Source organism: Eurosta solidaginis, chromosome 4 (assembly GCF_040869045.1).
Source record: "Eurosta solidaginis isolate ZX-2024a chromosome 4, ASM4086904v1, whole genome shotgun sequence".
NCBI lineage: Eukaryota > Metazoa > Arthropoda > Insecta > Diptera > Tephritidae > Eurosta > Eurosta solidaginis.
Genome location: NC_090322.1, coordinates 114859933 through 114873675, shown reverse-complemented (window position 1 = coordinate 114873675; position 13743 = coordinate 114859933). Strand labels below are relative to the sequence as shown.

The window sequence follows — 13743 nt, the reverse complement described above, 5'->3', positions numbered from 1 at the left end:
ACCAAAGAGTTCGAAGTTCATGTAAATACCAATTGATTTCTTTAAATAGCGTTTGGAGAACAAAACCCATATGTATGTATGCATACAACTGCATAGAAAGGGAGGGATTAATTAATTATGATCAGTAGATTTATAGGATTTTTATTATTTTCCCTACGTCGCCGTTGCCATTACATTGCGTTAAGAGAGGACATCAACACCTTACCCACAACCAATTAAAATTTTAGTAAATTTTGCTCTTTTCATTACTGACTCCAAACGTGGGAAGTTATATATGTAGCATTCCATGGAGAATGGTAAATTTTAGCAGACTTTCGCATTGCGGTCATTATTAATATTCAATCCCTAGAAGGTTCAATGTAGTCATATCAATAGGTCCGGAGATGGTCGGGTTAGTACCTCAATGGTGCTTGTTACCGGAACGTAGATAGATAATTTATTGAGGATTGCACAGTGACTTGCACATCTCCTTCACAGCACCTCATCGTAGCCGACTTCTTTGATGAACCCTAGCAGAGTTCTTGGCTTGAGGGATTAAATGTGGGAATGCACTGGCCATGGTGAGCCCATAAACTTAGCCCTACGTTTTGAGATTGCTTCGTATTGTGTTATTCGATAGTATGCCCACTTTCTGCATACGACTGCTCAGTCTATAATGCCCTGTAAGAATAGCTCTTGGGATTCTTCGGTTATCTTTCGATAGGTCAATTATTGCCCTGTAAAGACTTGTGCTATAACTTCCTAACAGTAACTTAGATTGTCTCAAACCTGGCGTATTGCTCCAGTGTTCTCCCCCCCCCCCCCCCCCCCTTCTAATAAATGCCCCTGTGAGCCAACTGACAGGAACGGCTCGGGATCGATAGGTCATGCAGTTCCTGCCTCTCTTTCCGGGTTGTCCGCCTGCTCTTGTTGTAGCAGTGCTTCGCCCCATCCAATAGGTGCGACAGATCACAAATTGTCATCAATGTCCTCTAACGGGAGTCCAAGGAAACAGAAAGTTTCAACAGGGGTGGACCATAATGAGAGGAGTGTTAGAGGCGTTGATTCCACAATACAGCTAAAGAGATGGTTGGTGTCATGTGGGGACACATTATAAGAAGGACATATGTTTTGTATGTCGGGGTTGATTCTGGATAGGTAAGAGTTTAACCTGTTACAGTATCCAGATCGAAGTTGGGCTAGAGTGACTCCCGTTTCCTTAGGGAGAGTGCGTTCCCACTCTGCTAGTTTTTTTCTTTGAGTACAGGATTCACCGGGCAATTCCTGGCATAGAGGTCCGACGCCTGTTTGTGGAGTTCACTCAGGACCTGCTTGTATTTTTCAGCGTCATACGGCTGTGTTCTCAGGTGCCGTATTTTCTCATAATGTAATGAGGGCGTGAACAACAAGAAGCCACAAAATATTTGTAAAAGTTACGAGGACGTCGGGTTCTGGGATTAAGCCCAGAGCAACCTGTCCGATGCAACCAATCCTTGCACGTGACACACTGACAAGAGTATGACCGTCCTAAAAAGATTCTTTTCCGGCAAACGCAGCAAAACCATTTCTCATGACCGGGGTCAGGAGAAGGACACGGATTGGGTTCGATGCCTTCCCGGAGGAGGAGAGTATGGCGCAGACCCGCTGCATGGATCTGCTGGGAGGATGATGATTTGTGGGAGGGACGCAACAAACTAAACACTAGAGTCCGCCTGCTCTTTACCCTGTACTCCCCTGTGGCGTGGGACCCAGTGCAACAGTACTACATTGTGCACCCAAGCAGTTTTAGCAGTACTTTGCCCGTTTCAATTTGCACATCCATTCAAAGAACTTCGCATAATGGATTAAACAGTCATCTGCATTTATTCGTTTTTGTTTTTGTAGCACGCCTAATTTACTACCTATTACCCCAACATCTATCAATTATCCCTTGCTATAATCTTCGGGTACCCCCGCTACCGGAAGATGCCTTGGCATGGTGGAGGTTCACTTGAATTTACTTTACAGGTCCTGATTCTGGTTATCTGAAATCCCCTTGAGTATCTTGTATTTATTAAGCACTTCTGGTTATATTAAAAACTTATTATCTATCCTTACTGATATTCATTTCTTTTTCATTCTAGGTAATTCGATTTGACGATGTGGGCATAGCAATATTCCAGCTGTGGCTGTAAGAAGAACGTACATTTGCTCAAACTACAAGAAAACTGCGACAACTGTCCCTCGGCCTTTTTAGTATCACATATAAGGCCCTACCACGCATATTATGGGAAAGGGTAAAGTTCAAAGGCTCAACATCACCTGCAAATCGACTTTGATAGCACGAAATGGGGCTGCATATATTCCGGTATTATATCTACAACCGGTATTATATCTAGCACCATCAGTGTGAGCTTCGAAACTCAAAATGGTTTCAGAAAGGGCACGACTACGAATGAGTTTATGTCTTTACATATGTAGTTTGTACATATAAATATGCACATATGTAAGGTTTACTAGAAAATTAAGGAAATTCTTTGTAAAAACCATTGTATACATAATTTATTCATAATTAAATATTATTTAAACAAAAGGGACGCGTTTCATTCATATAAAAAGCGAATTGACAGAAGGTAACCGGTACGGGTAACCGATAGGCCAGTTACCCGTGTTGTTGTTGTTGCATATGTTTTGGTTAGCGATAACGAAAACATACCTAATGAAGTAACTTAAAAATGTAAATAACATCGAGCGAGAAGGAATGTCGAAAACACAATAGGTAAGAGCGGGAAAGCGAGTCACACGTACACTATTTTGAGAGAGCGCATGCGTTAAGCTGGAGTCATTGGTGCCGTATGTCGTATCGCTGTATCCGTATCCCTAACGTAATCAGCTGTTTATCGTTACGACGGTAAACCAAAACCCAATTGGTTGGCTACGATACGGTTACGACTTTAGCGGCACCAATAATCGATTGCATTGATTCTCATAAGGTTGGTCGAATCAGCTGTTAAAAGGTTACCGATACGGTTACCGATAAAGCACCAATGTCTCCAGCTTTACCTTTTTCACGACAGCAATGTAAAAGTCATTAAGACGATAATTGGTGAACAAGTTATTGGTGACGATTAAGTAATCGATTAGGTAACGGGTACCTGTCTTGTAGGGAGGTTAGGTTAGGTTAGAGTGGTCACCGTTGCGAGCACCAGTGCACTTAGGCCCAAAAAGTTCCCACTGTGATAGCACGTGGATCTCTCCCTTACTCAAACCAACAGGCCGATACAGCAAACGTCAGGAGTTTCTTAGGTTCCAACTTAGCCAGATCACAAAGATCGTCAAAGAAGGGAGATCCCAGAGATTTCTTCCTCTTGTGCCAAAGCGCGGGACAATCGCACAGAAAATGTTTGACTGTTTCTAACTCCTCTTCGTATTTTCAGCTCCTGTAGTAATCATTATAGGGAGCACCCAGCCATTGTGCGTGCCTCCCGATTGCTATGTGGCCGGTTATAAGTCCAACCACCAGAGATATGCCCCCCTACCAAGAAGAAGGAGACTTTTTGTGCGTCTTGCGTCCCATTCAGGCCACACGAGCTTGCTCCATCTCACACCCGCTTCCCTAAGGAAAATCCCTTTCAAAATTAGCTTACAGGTAGCGAGCGGAATGCTCAATTCCTTCCAGGACAACGAAAGCGGATCGGATGTGCCCCCTCTTGCAAGTTCGTCAGCCATCTCATTTCCCGGTATTTTCGAGTGTCCAAGCACCCGTACCAGACTGAGGGAAGTTTGCGATCTCGTTAACAGATTTGCGGCACTTCTCTACTGTCCTGAATTTACATGTGACCGATCCAAGTGCTTTTAGTGCAGCCTGGCTGTCAGAGTAAATACAAATTTGGTTATAGCCGTGAGCAGCCTTCCCCAGGTCTTCAGCGGCCTCATTCCGCCTGAAAGACGCTGCAATGATCGGGTAGGCTAAATGATAGATTCCACGCTAGTTGAAGCGCAAAGACACCGCTAACCACCTTATAATCCAGGGCCCGAATCGTAGCATACGATCACGGATCGGCAACCATACGAAAGAAAATTTTTGATACGTCAAACGTATAAACAAATTGGGATTATAATCATTGTTTACTATATAGTTTGGCAGCTTAATTCGAGGTTATGTTGCGAATAGAGTGGAAGGCACTCGCAGGCCGTGAAAATAGGCACTCGAATGGAGTGGAATGAAGAACAGTAGGAAACCAGAGTTGCATTGGATCAATCATTGCATCAATATTAAAGATAAATTTAGAAAAAATAATTAAATACTTCAGTATAAGCAAACATTTTCTTTCAATTACTGCAATTAAGGTGTCCTAGATGCTATATATTCCAAAATTATAACATTTTATGTCTGTTTAAAAATTTAACTTCAATTTCCCTAAGATTTCCGTAATATGGTCATTAGTGATGTTTTTGTGTGCGTACAAATTTTGAGCGATCAGCTGCTAGTTGCGCTACTTGGTAAAGTTTACAATGATTATAATAAATAAAAAAATAAAAATGTAAGGCGCGATAACCTCCGAAGAGATCTAAGGCCGAGCTTCTCTTCCAATTTGCGTCGTGCTCCTCTTGATTTTTCCCTACAAATTGGCCGGACGGGACCTACATGTTTTATGCCGACTCCGAACGGCATCTGCAAGGCAGATGAGTTTTCACTGAGAGCTTTTCATGGCAGAAATACAATCGGAGCGCTTGCCAGACACTGCCGAGGGGCGACCCCGCTTAGAAAAATTTTCTTCTAATTGAAAAATCTTATTTCTAAAATTTTGATGTTGCTTTGCCCGGGAGTTGAACCCAGGGCATACGGTGTGATAGGCGGAGTACGCTACCATCACACCACGGTGGCCGCCATAATTATAATAACAGAGAATTTAAACACAATGAGAAGGAGTTTTTTTGGCATCCACTGCTTACGATCCATTTGCATGTGACACGTCTTGCACTTCACCACTATTCCCCAAATTCATGTTAACTTAACAGGGTGCAAGACGTAACAGAAAATTCTCTTAACGATTTTCTCTGTTCGTCTGTTACCAAAAAATTCTCTGATCAGAGCAAATATATTGCAAATTTAATTCTCTGATTTTTTGTAAATAAATTATGATGGTTTGAAGGTTGAAGTCTTCGGCACAGCCGAAGACAGTCCTGTCCTTACGTGTTTTTTTTTTTATATTCAAAGTGTGAATTTGAATCTGTGCCTATGATTCAGGGCAAAACAAAAACAAAAGTGCTACAAGTGTATAGGGGTTGAGCAGCTCCGATGTAAAGAAATATTTTGACAAGTATAAAATACATTATTCAGTCAACAAATATAGTCAAAAAAGATTCAGAAAGCTGAATTAAAAATTATTATAAATTTATGATTTCCTAAAGTAAACACATTTGATTCAAATATGATTCCAAAATGTGGTTGAAAAAATATATTCAGTGTTTAATCATCTAAAGTATTCATATTTGATTATTTCTTTTGTTCAATTGTATGGTAACTCATTATTTTGTCAGAAAGAGTAATCAAATTATATTGATATGTAGGGAAATTGAAAATTTAATCACCTAAATGGTGAGTGGGTATAAACAAACCTAGATTGGTATATATGTACACACATATATTCCTAAACTAAGGATCAGCCTACACCCCCATTTCCCACCCACTTCATTGATACCAATATATCCATGCATAAGCTAACAAATGTTTGTACATTCACATGTTCAAATAAAAGACAAACTATTTCAATCAACCACTTCCAACAAAAATTATTCTTACGCACAAGCATATGTACAAATCTATGTTCATATGTAAGCTAAGAAATATTTTTATATTCGCATGTTGACAAAGAAAACAAAATTCACTTCAACCATCCAACCATACGCACAAGCACACATACCTATTTACATATGTATGCTCATGTTTTGGATGTAAATCACAAAATCCTGAAAACTAGCTTCCTCTTGATTTTTCATTCATAAATTCTTCTTCTTAAGTTGTCCAAATTGATGATAGAATTTTGCAATTCGGCAACACGGCATTTGATAAAATCGTCAAAAGACAAATTTTTGCGATTTTATAAATTCCAACTTCGATGCATATTGGGGGTATTCATTTTGACGAGCATAACTACTTCATAACCCCGCACTTTTCCTTTGAAATAATACCAAACTATTTATAAGCCTGTATGAAAGTACTAATATGGTAGTAAAAAATGCAAATAAACATGCACAGATATTGCCTAGTAAATGTCCACTAACATATTAGCAATATAATCTAAAAATTTCCATCCATTGTTCATATAAATAATTGCAAATAATTTTCTCATATCCTGAATTGCCGAGTTGTCACAGCTTATGAACATTTTTATTCGCTATTTGAAACCCCCTATCATATTCTGCCGAAAAATTGTTCGCGCAATCACGCAGCCAAATTTGCAGCAACTGTGTTGCAGTTGCTACATAACAGTGGTGTTTTACCCGTTTCTGGCCCGAATTCGCACTGTGACGTCATACTGTATATGCTGACTTGTTTATCACATGTCAGTACAAAGTAAGAATTTTACATTATTTTCATAGATAAAAATTAATATATGGGAGCGGCGAAATAAATTAAAGTAATTTTGCGAAGAAATATAACATTATTTCGCAAAAGAGCAATAAATTCGTTTAATTTTATAATAAATTCCCTTTTTAGCTGTGAGTTATTAAAGGTATAAACGGCAACACTTTTAACCACCGACGACACATAATTTGGCTCGTGCCTATTGTATTTCGTCGGATAATTGCTACGAGTATTGATATTTACATATCCATGGCCGTATACGCGGATTGCCATAATTGATTTGGTCGCTTCATAACGCGGAAAGCGACAAGTTGTTTTATTAATAACTTAAGACACTGCCACAGCATCAAAGCGACCAAGCTTTTTATACATGTCTGCCTTTAATTGGAGTATTATTGAATATGTATATATGTATGTACATTTGTACTTTTTTGCTTTGGTTTGTATTTTCATACATATATATTTAATGATACAATGCTCAACATCTGATCAACAGGCACATGTCTTTTGTGTATTGTTGGTCTTATTTACATATTTAAGGGTTGATTTGAGGCAGGTCAAATGTATTTAAGTTTGACTTGGCTTATCAAACCTGCTTTTGAAAATATTCAAGTACATAGGTACTTACATCATTGTACTGAATAACACATATAAAATGCTTTAGGAAATTTCTTTATAGGTACATCCCCTCCCACCCATAGTCCAAATAATAACTAAATATTTTTTTATTTATTCAACTGTTATCAAATATTTTATTTATTTCAATTTTTCAATTTATTAATAATTCATACTTCATGGTTAATATGCATACAGTTTATGCAAATTAACGTTTTATAAATATGCAATGGATTTCGTGTGCACAGAAATTCCAAGTGTGCAAATGCCGTCGGCAAAACACTATTTGCATGCATATTTCAATTTGCATACATTTTCCTAACATTTTAATTTATTAACAAAAAGGGATGGGATAATTCATAAATGTATGATTAATTTACATACATTTCATGAAAGGGCATATTTTGGGTATATGAATAGGTTTTTGTTTGTAAAGAAATAAGCAAAATTTCTGCAATTTGCATCAACATAAAACAAGCAAATATATTGCTATTATTATATCAATTAAGTTAAAATTCATATTAAATCATAAAACAAGCAAATATATTGCTACAAGTAATAAAATTTAAATTTAATTAATCCTACTAAATACCTATATTCCCACAAAGAAATCATATTAAGAGAAAATCCAGAGAATTTATACACCACCTGAAACTGTTGACAGAGAATTTTCTGCTGTTAACTGGTTAACTTTGAAATTGGATTGTGTGTGGTGAAGTGCAAGACGTGTTCACATGCAAAAAAGTTGGAATCTAGCAAAAACGCCTTCTCATTGTGTTTAAATTCTCTGATAATAACATACGATAGCAAACGGAACGTAATTTATTTTCAATTCACAATAAATTCTACGATCCACATTAGGTTGGATTGCATCAATTGCATTTTTAGCTCACAATAGACAGAGAATTTAAACAATGAGAAGGCGTTTTTTTGGCTTCCACTGCTTACGATCCATTTGCATGTGACACGTCTTGCACTTCACCACTATTCCCCAAATTCATGTTAACTTAACAGGGTGCAAGACGTAACAGAAAATTCTCTTAACGATTTTCTCTGTTCGTCTGTTACCAAAAAATTCTCTGCTCAGAGCAAGTATATTGCAAATTTAATTCTCTGATTTTTTGTAGATAAATTATGATGGTTGGAAGGTTGAAGTCTTCGGCACAGCCGAAGACAGTCCTGTCCTTACTTGTTTTTTTTTATATTCAAAGTGTGAATTTGAATCTGTGCCTATGATTCAGGGCAAAACAAAAACAAAAGTGCTACAAGTGTATAGGGGTTAAGCAGCTCCGATGTAAAGAAATATTTTGACAAGTATAAAATACATGATTCAGTCAACAAATATAGGCCAAAAAGATTCAGAAAGCTGAATTAAAAATTATTATAAATTTTTGATCTCCTAAAGTAAACACATTTGATTCAAATATGATTCCAAAATGTGGTTGAAAAAATATATTCAGTGTTTGATCATCTAAAGTATTCATATTTGATTATTTCTTTTGTTCAATTGTATGGTAACTCATTATTTTGTCAGAAAGAGTAATCAAATTATATTGATATGTAGGGAAATTGAAAATTTAATCACCTAAATGGTGAGTGGGTATAAACAAACCTAGATTGGTATATATGTACACACAAATATTCCTAAACTAAAGATCAGCCTACACCCCCATTTCCCACCCACTTCATTGATACCAATATATCCATGCATAAGCTAACAAATGTTTGTACATTCACATGTTCAAATAAAAGACAAACTATTTCAATCAACCACTTCCAACAAAAATTATTCTTACGCACAAGCATATGTACAAATCTATGTTCATATGTAAGCTAAGAAATATTTTTATATTCGCATGTTGACAAAGAAAACAAAATTCACTTCAACCATCCAACCATACGCACAAGCACACATACATATTTACATATGTATGCTCATGTTTTGTATGTAAATCACAAAATCCTGAAAACTAGCTTCCTCTTGATTTTTCATTCATAAATTCTTCTTCTTAAGTTATCCAAATTGATGGCAACATGGCATTTGAAAAAATCGTCAAAAGACAAATTTTTGCGATTTTATAAATTCCAACTTCGATGCATATTGGGGTTATTCATTATGACGAGCATAACTACTTTCATAACTCCGCACTTTTCCTTTGAAATAATACCAAACTATTTATAAGCCCCCTGCAAAAACGCTCGACGTCATTTTACTAGTCATTGTGACTTTCTGCAGCGGTTATATTCATAGTCACGTTTGCATGGGCGTGATGAACTTTTGTGACCAAATTTTCCGTTTCGTTCCTATTAATGTGATCGTGCATTCCGCTCCCACTTATAGGATGTAAGCATAGCACTGTGCTACTCACACACGTCACAATGCTCGTCAAATGGCGGTCATTTTTCCGTCATTTCACTCTACATTTTCGAGCCATTTGACAATCAATTTTACTGCGGTTTTACCATTTATATAACCGCCATATAACGTGAATTTTACCTGCAGATTTACTTTACCTGGAGCAGCCATATGAATAAAATATGAACCAAAAAAATTGAATTTTCAATATTTATTATTTTCAATATTATTATATATGTACATGAAATTGGAACTTATATTAATCCAGTTCATATAAAACAGAAGAACTTTAATAATAAATAAACTCGCTTAATTGGTTTTTGTTTTCCAATTTCTTCTAAGCGAGCAAAAAAATAATATTAAGCTTTAGAAAAAACTCCAATTATTTGAATAATCTACAACTTAAAGCTTAGTAGAAATTCAGATCAAGAATATTCAAAAGTGTCGTGGATCCGATTGCTGTCGTAATTGAAGAACTTAAAAATGTACGACTATTAATTGAGTCAGACTTTTTATTGTAACCCTTAGCAGGAGTATTGATTGGTTTCAAATCTAATTCCGACAGCAATCATATCATGACATCCCTTATCATAATGCACATGAAATTGTAACTTAAATTAATACAGTTCATATAAAGAAAAGTAAGTATTTTAATAATAAATAAACTCGCTTGATTGGTTTTCGTTTTCCAATTGAAATCTTTTCTAAGCGAGCAGAAAATAATTTTAAGCTTTAGAAAAAACTCCAATTATTTGAATAATCTACAACTGAAAGCTTAGTAGAAATTCAGATTCAGAATTCTTTTTTCAGATCAAGAATATTCAAAGGTGTCGTAGAATCCGATTGCTGTCGTAATTGATGAATTTAAAAATGTACGACTTGTAATTAAGTCAGACTTATTATTGTTATAAATCTAATTATTCAAGCAATACTTCTACAACCCTTAGCAGGAGTATTGATTGGTTTCAAATCTAATTCCGACAGCAATCGTATCACATCCCTTATTATATATGTACGTGATATTGCAACTTAAATTAATACTGTTGATATAAAGAAAAGTAAATACTTTAATAATAAATAAACTCTCTTAATTGGTTTTTGTTTTCCAATTGAAATCTTTTCCTGTGCAAGCACATCGCTAACCTGTGTTGGCAAAAGATATGATTATACTGTCTTCGATAGATAGTCGGACGAGACGTTACTCGGCGAAGTAGAGATGACCGTTGTGTCGGTGGCAGCTGTTACAACAGCAGTTTCTAACTTTACACCATCCGTACAGTGTGATGAATGCTTCACTGCCTTTTCCAATTGCTTGGCGCCAGCAATTTTTGCTGTTTGTAAAGCTTTAGCTGTAATGCAAATATGTAGATGGGTTAAAGTGGTTTTCGTATGTTATTCAACAACTCACCCTATACCATCATCACAGCCTCCTCATCGATTTTGAATATGTGTACTGTTTCAGTATTCATACCCAGTTCGTTTGATGCAATATTTTCGATTTGATGAATATGTATACTATCCGTTAGGCAGACAATTAGGTGCGTTCGATTCATTCATATACTGTGGGTATTTGAGCCGTAGACGCAATTGATATATTGTAACATTTGTAAACAGTTGGGTTTCTCTGCTGTCACCATCACCACTAGAGAGCTATTGAAGAAACGATCGACCAAGATATGTTGCGATTTACACGCATATATTTTTTCCACCTTGTCAGTTATTGATGGAGAAAATGCGAAAGCCATATTTACCATCCAATACGGAAATAGAACTGTGGAGGAAGAAACATTTTATAAAATTTAATAAAATCAATAAATGATAGTTGTGTTAAAATGGGGTAAAGTATCGTATGTTAAAGTATAGCGAAGTATGAATAGGTCTCATTCTTCATTCTTAGAAACATGTACGAAGGTACTTCGTAAAATATTAAAAATCCTCAACGCTTTTTTGCAATAACTTAAAAAAAAACTCATATTCATCAAATTTCTGTTTTACTTCTACATATCAATAGCTACCTTTACCACCAGAAGGAGTCACTATTGCTTCTACACCTATGCTATTGTTTCATACACCGATGAGCTTTGTAATAAAATAAACAGCTATCTCCCCAATCTCTCCAGTTTTGTCGTCCCGCGAAACCTGATATTGTAACCAACCAAATCATCGATTGATCTTATTTAAAACATGGCCGCGCCAAATGTCGACCATATGACATTACCCTACCGACTGTCTTACACCTTAAAATTTTGGGTGTGACTTTCATCAGGATCTACATTTTGGTGAGCACGCAGCCGCAATTGTTCCGAGAATTCAGAGCCGTACCAAAATCCTCAAATCCCTCGCTGGCAGTACCTGGGGAAAGGATAAAGAAACGCTCATGACTACACACAAAGCAATTAGCCAGCCGATTAAGTGCTATGCGTCACCCATATGGTCGCCAAGCCTAAAAATTACCCACTGGAAGAAGCTACAGGCCTGCCAAAATACTGCTCTCAGAATTGCCACGAGCTGTCTTCTTATGTCCCCAGAACACGATCTGCATAATGAGGCGAGAATACTCCCCATCAGGGAGAGAAATGAGATGCTGACCAAACAGTTCCTGTTGAATACCCAGAAACCTGAGCATCACAACAGACATCTGATTGGTCAACCAGCACCGCCTAGGGGCCTAAGGAGTTATCTCCGTAAGCATTTTGAGGAAATACGGCTCCTGAGAACCCAGCCGAATGAAGCAAAAAAACAGAAGCAGGTCCTTGGTGAACTCCATAAACAAGCGTCGGACCTTTATGCTAGGAATTGCCCGGTGAATCCAGTACTCAAAGAAAAGTATCCAAACCTCGCGGAAGAGGAACGCATACTCCCCAAAGAAAAGCGAGTCACTCTAGCTCAACTTCGTTCTGGATACTGTAACAGGTTAAACTCTTACCTATCCAGAATCAACCCCGACATACAAAATGTATGCCCCGCTTGCAATGTGTCCCCACATGACACCAACCATCTCTTTAATTGTAATGTGGAACCAACGCCTCTAACACCCCTTTCATTATGGTCCCCCCTGTCGAAACAGCAAGTTTCCTTGGACTCCCGTTAGAGGATATTGATGATAATTTCTGATCGGTCGCACCTATTGGATGGGGCGAAGCACTGCTACAATAACAACGTGTGAAAGATGGTTGCATCATTCGTTTGTTGCTCCCTGTTGCTTTGCTTATATTTTTTTTCTCAATTTTAAACAAATTCGCAACAATAACTAAACTTTTAATTTGTTAAAAAATAGAAATGCGCAACAAAATTTCAATTGGCAAATCAGCTGACTTCGAAGATTCGAAATTCCTATTCCCCAATTATTGTTCTCTCTATGAGAAAAGAATTGGAGGAATTTTTCTGCGGTGCTATTAAGGCAATGACCTTTGACCTCGAGTAACTTTTTTTTAGCTCGAATAGGATAGATGGGGACTTTTAATTTTAATATTTTTATGGTAAACTAGAGGTCCTCACTAAAATTTGGCTTTGTAGTAATTTTTGTTATTTTAATTGTCTAAATTAGCCGTTCTAATATTAAAATCGCCACTCTCAATACAAATCAAAAAACAAGTATGAAAAAGTTGTTAACGTTACAGTGCTTATTCATTCATTCATTTTAAGAGTGCATTAAAAGAAAAAAGTTTTGTTAAGCACATGTTTAAAAAGGAAAGGAAAGGTCGGTAAAAATGAGACTTACCATATATTCATATCGGCTGCCGTTCCAAAAACTTCCTTTCTCAGAATTCGTTTGAAGAACGCCCTATCTTAGAATTTGTTTCATAAACACTCCAGCTATTGTCAAAATGTGTTGTATTTGAGCTCAGATCGGTCATTTTTGAAGCCAAATCTGAGTTAGGGCATTCTTCAACCGAATTCTGTGATAGGGCTTTTCTAATATACGGGGTTATTCAAATATTTTCTGAGAAAGGTGCTTTTCGAAACGGCACCCGAGACCGGGTGATATTGTTATAGCAGTGCTTCGCCCCACCTAACTGCTACAACAACAACCGGGTGATATTCCAATCAGCAGGCGATATGGATATAAGGTTTCATTTAGTTGTCCAATTTTTACTGAGCTTTTGTTTTTGTGCCTTTCGTTTTACGGATATGTTTAGATATGTTTTTTTATTAACTTTTAAAATAAATCCATTTTTAACTGCCGGCCGTTCAAACTCTGAACCCTATTGTATATTCTTAC

General features: G+C 37.0%; 1 protein-coding gene across 12 annotated transcripts in view; it reads left to right on the top strand.

The window, feature by feature from the left end:
• The window catches only part of LOC137250164 (succinate--CoA ligase [ADP/GDP-forming] subunit alpha, mitochondrial-like), a 117824-nt gene extending 115273 nt beyond the window's left edge, over nt 1-2551 (top strand). For all 12 annotated transcript variants that reach the window (XR_010952817.1, XR_010952814.1, XR_010952815.1 and 9 more), the window contains one exon: nt 2103-2551. The gene's annotated coding sequence lies outside the window, so the exon portion shown is untranslated. The remainder of the gene's footprint in view (nt 1-2102) is intronic.
• Nucleotides 2552-13743: the final 11192 nt, after the last annotated feature.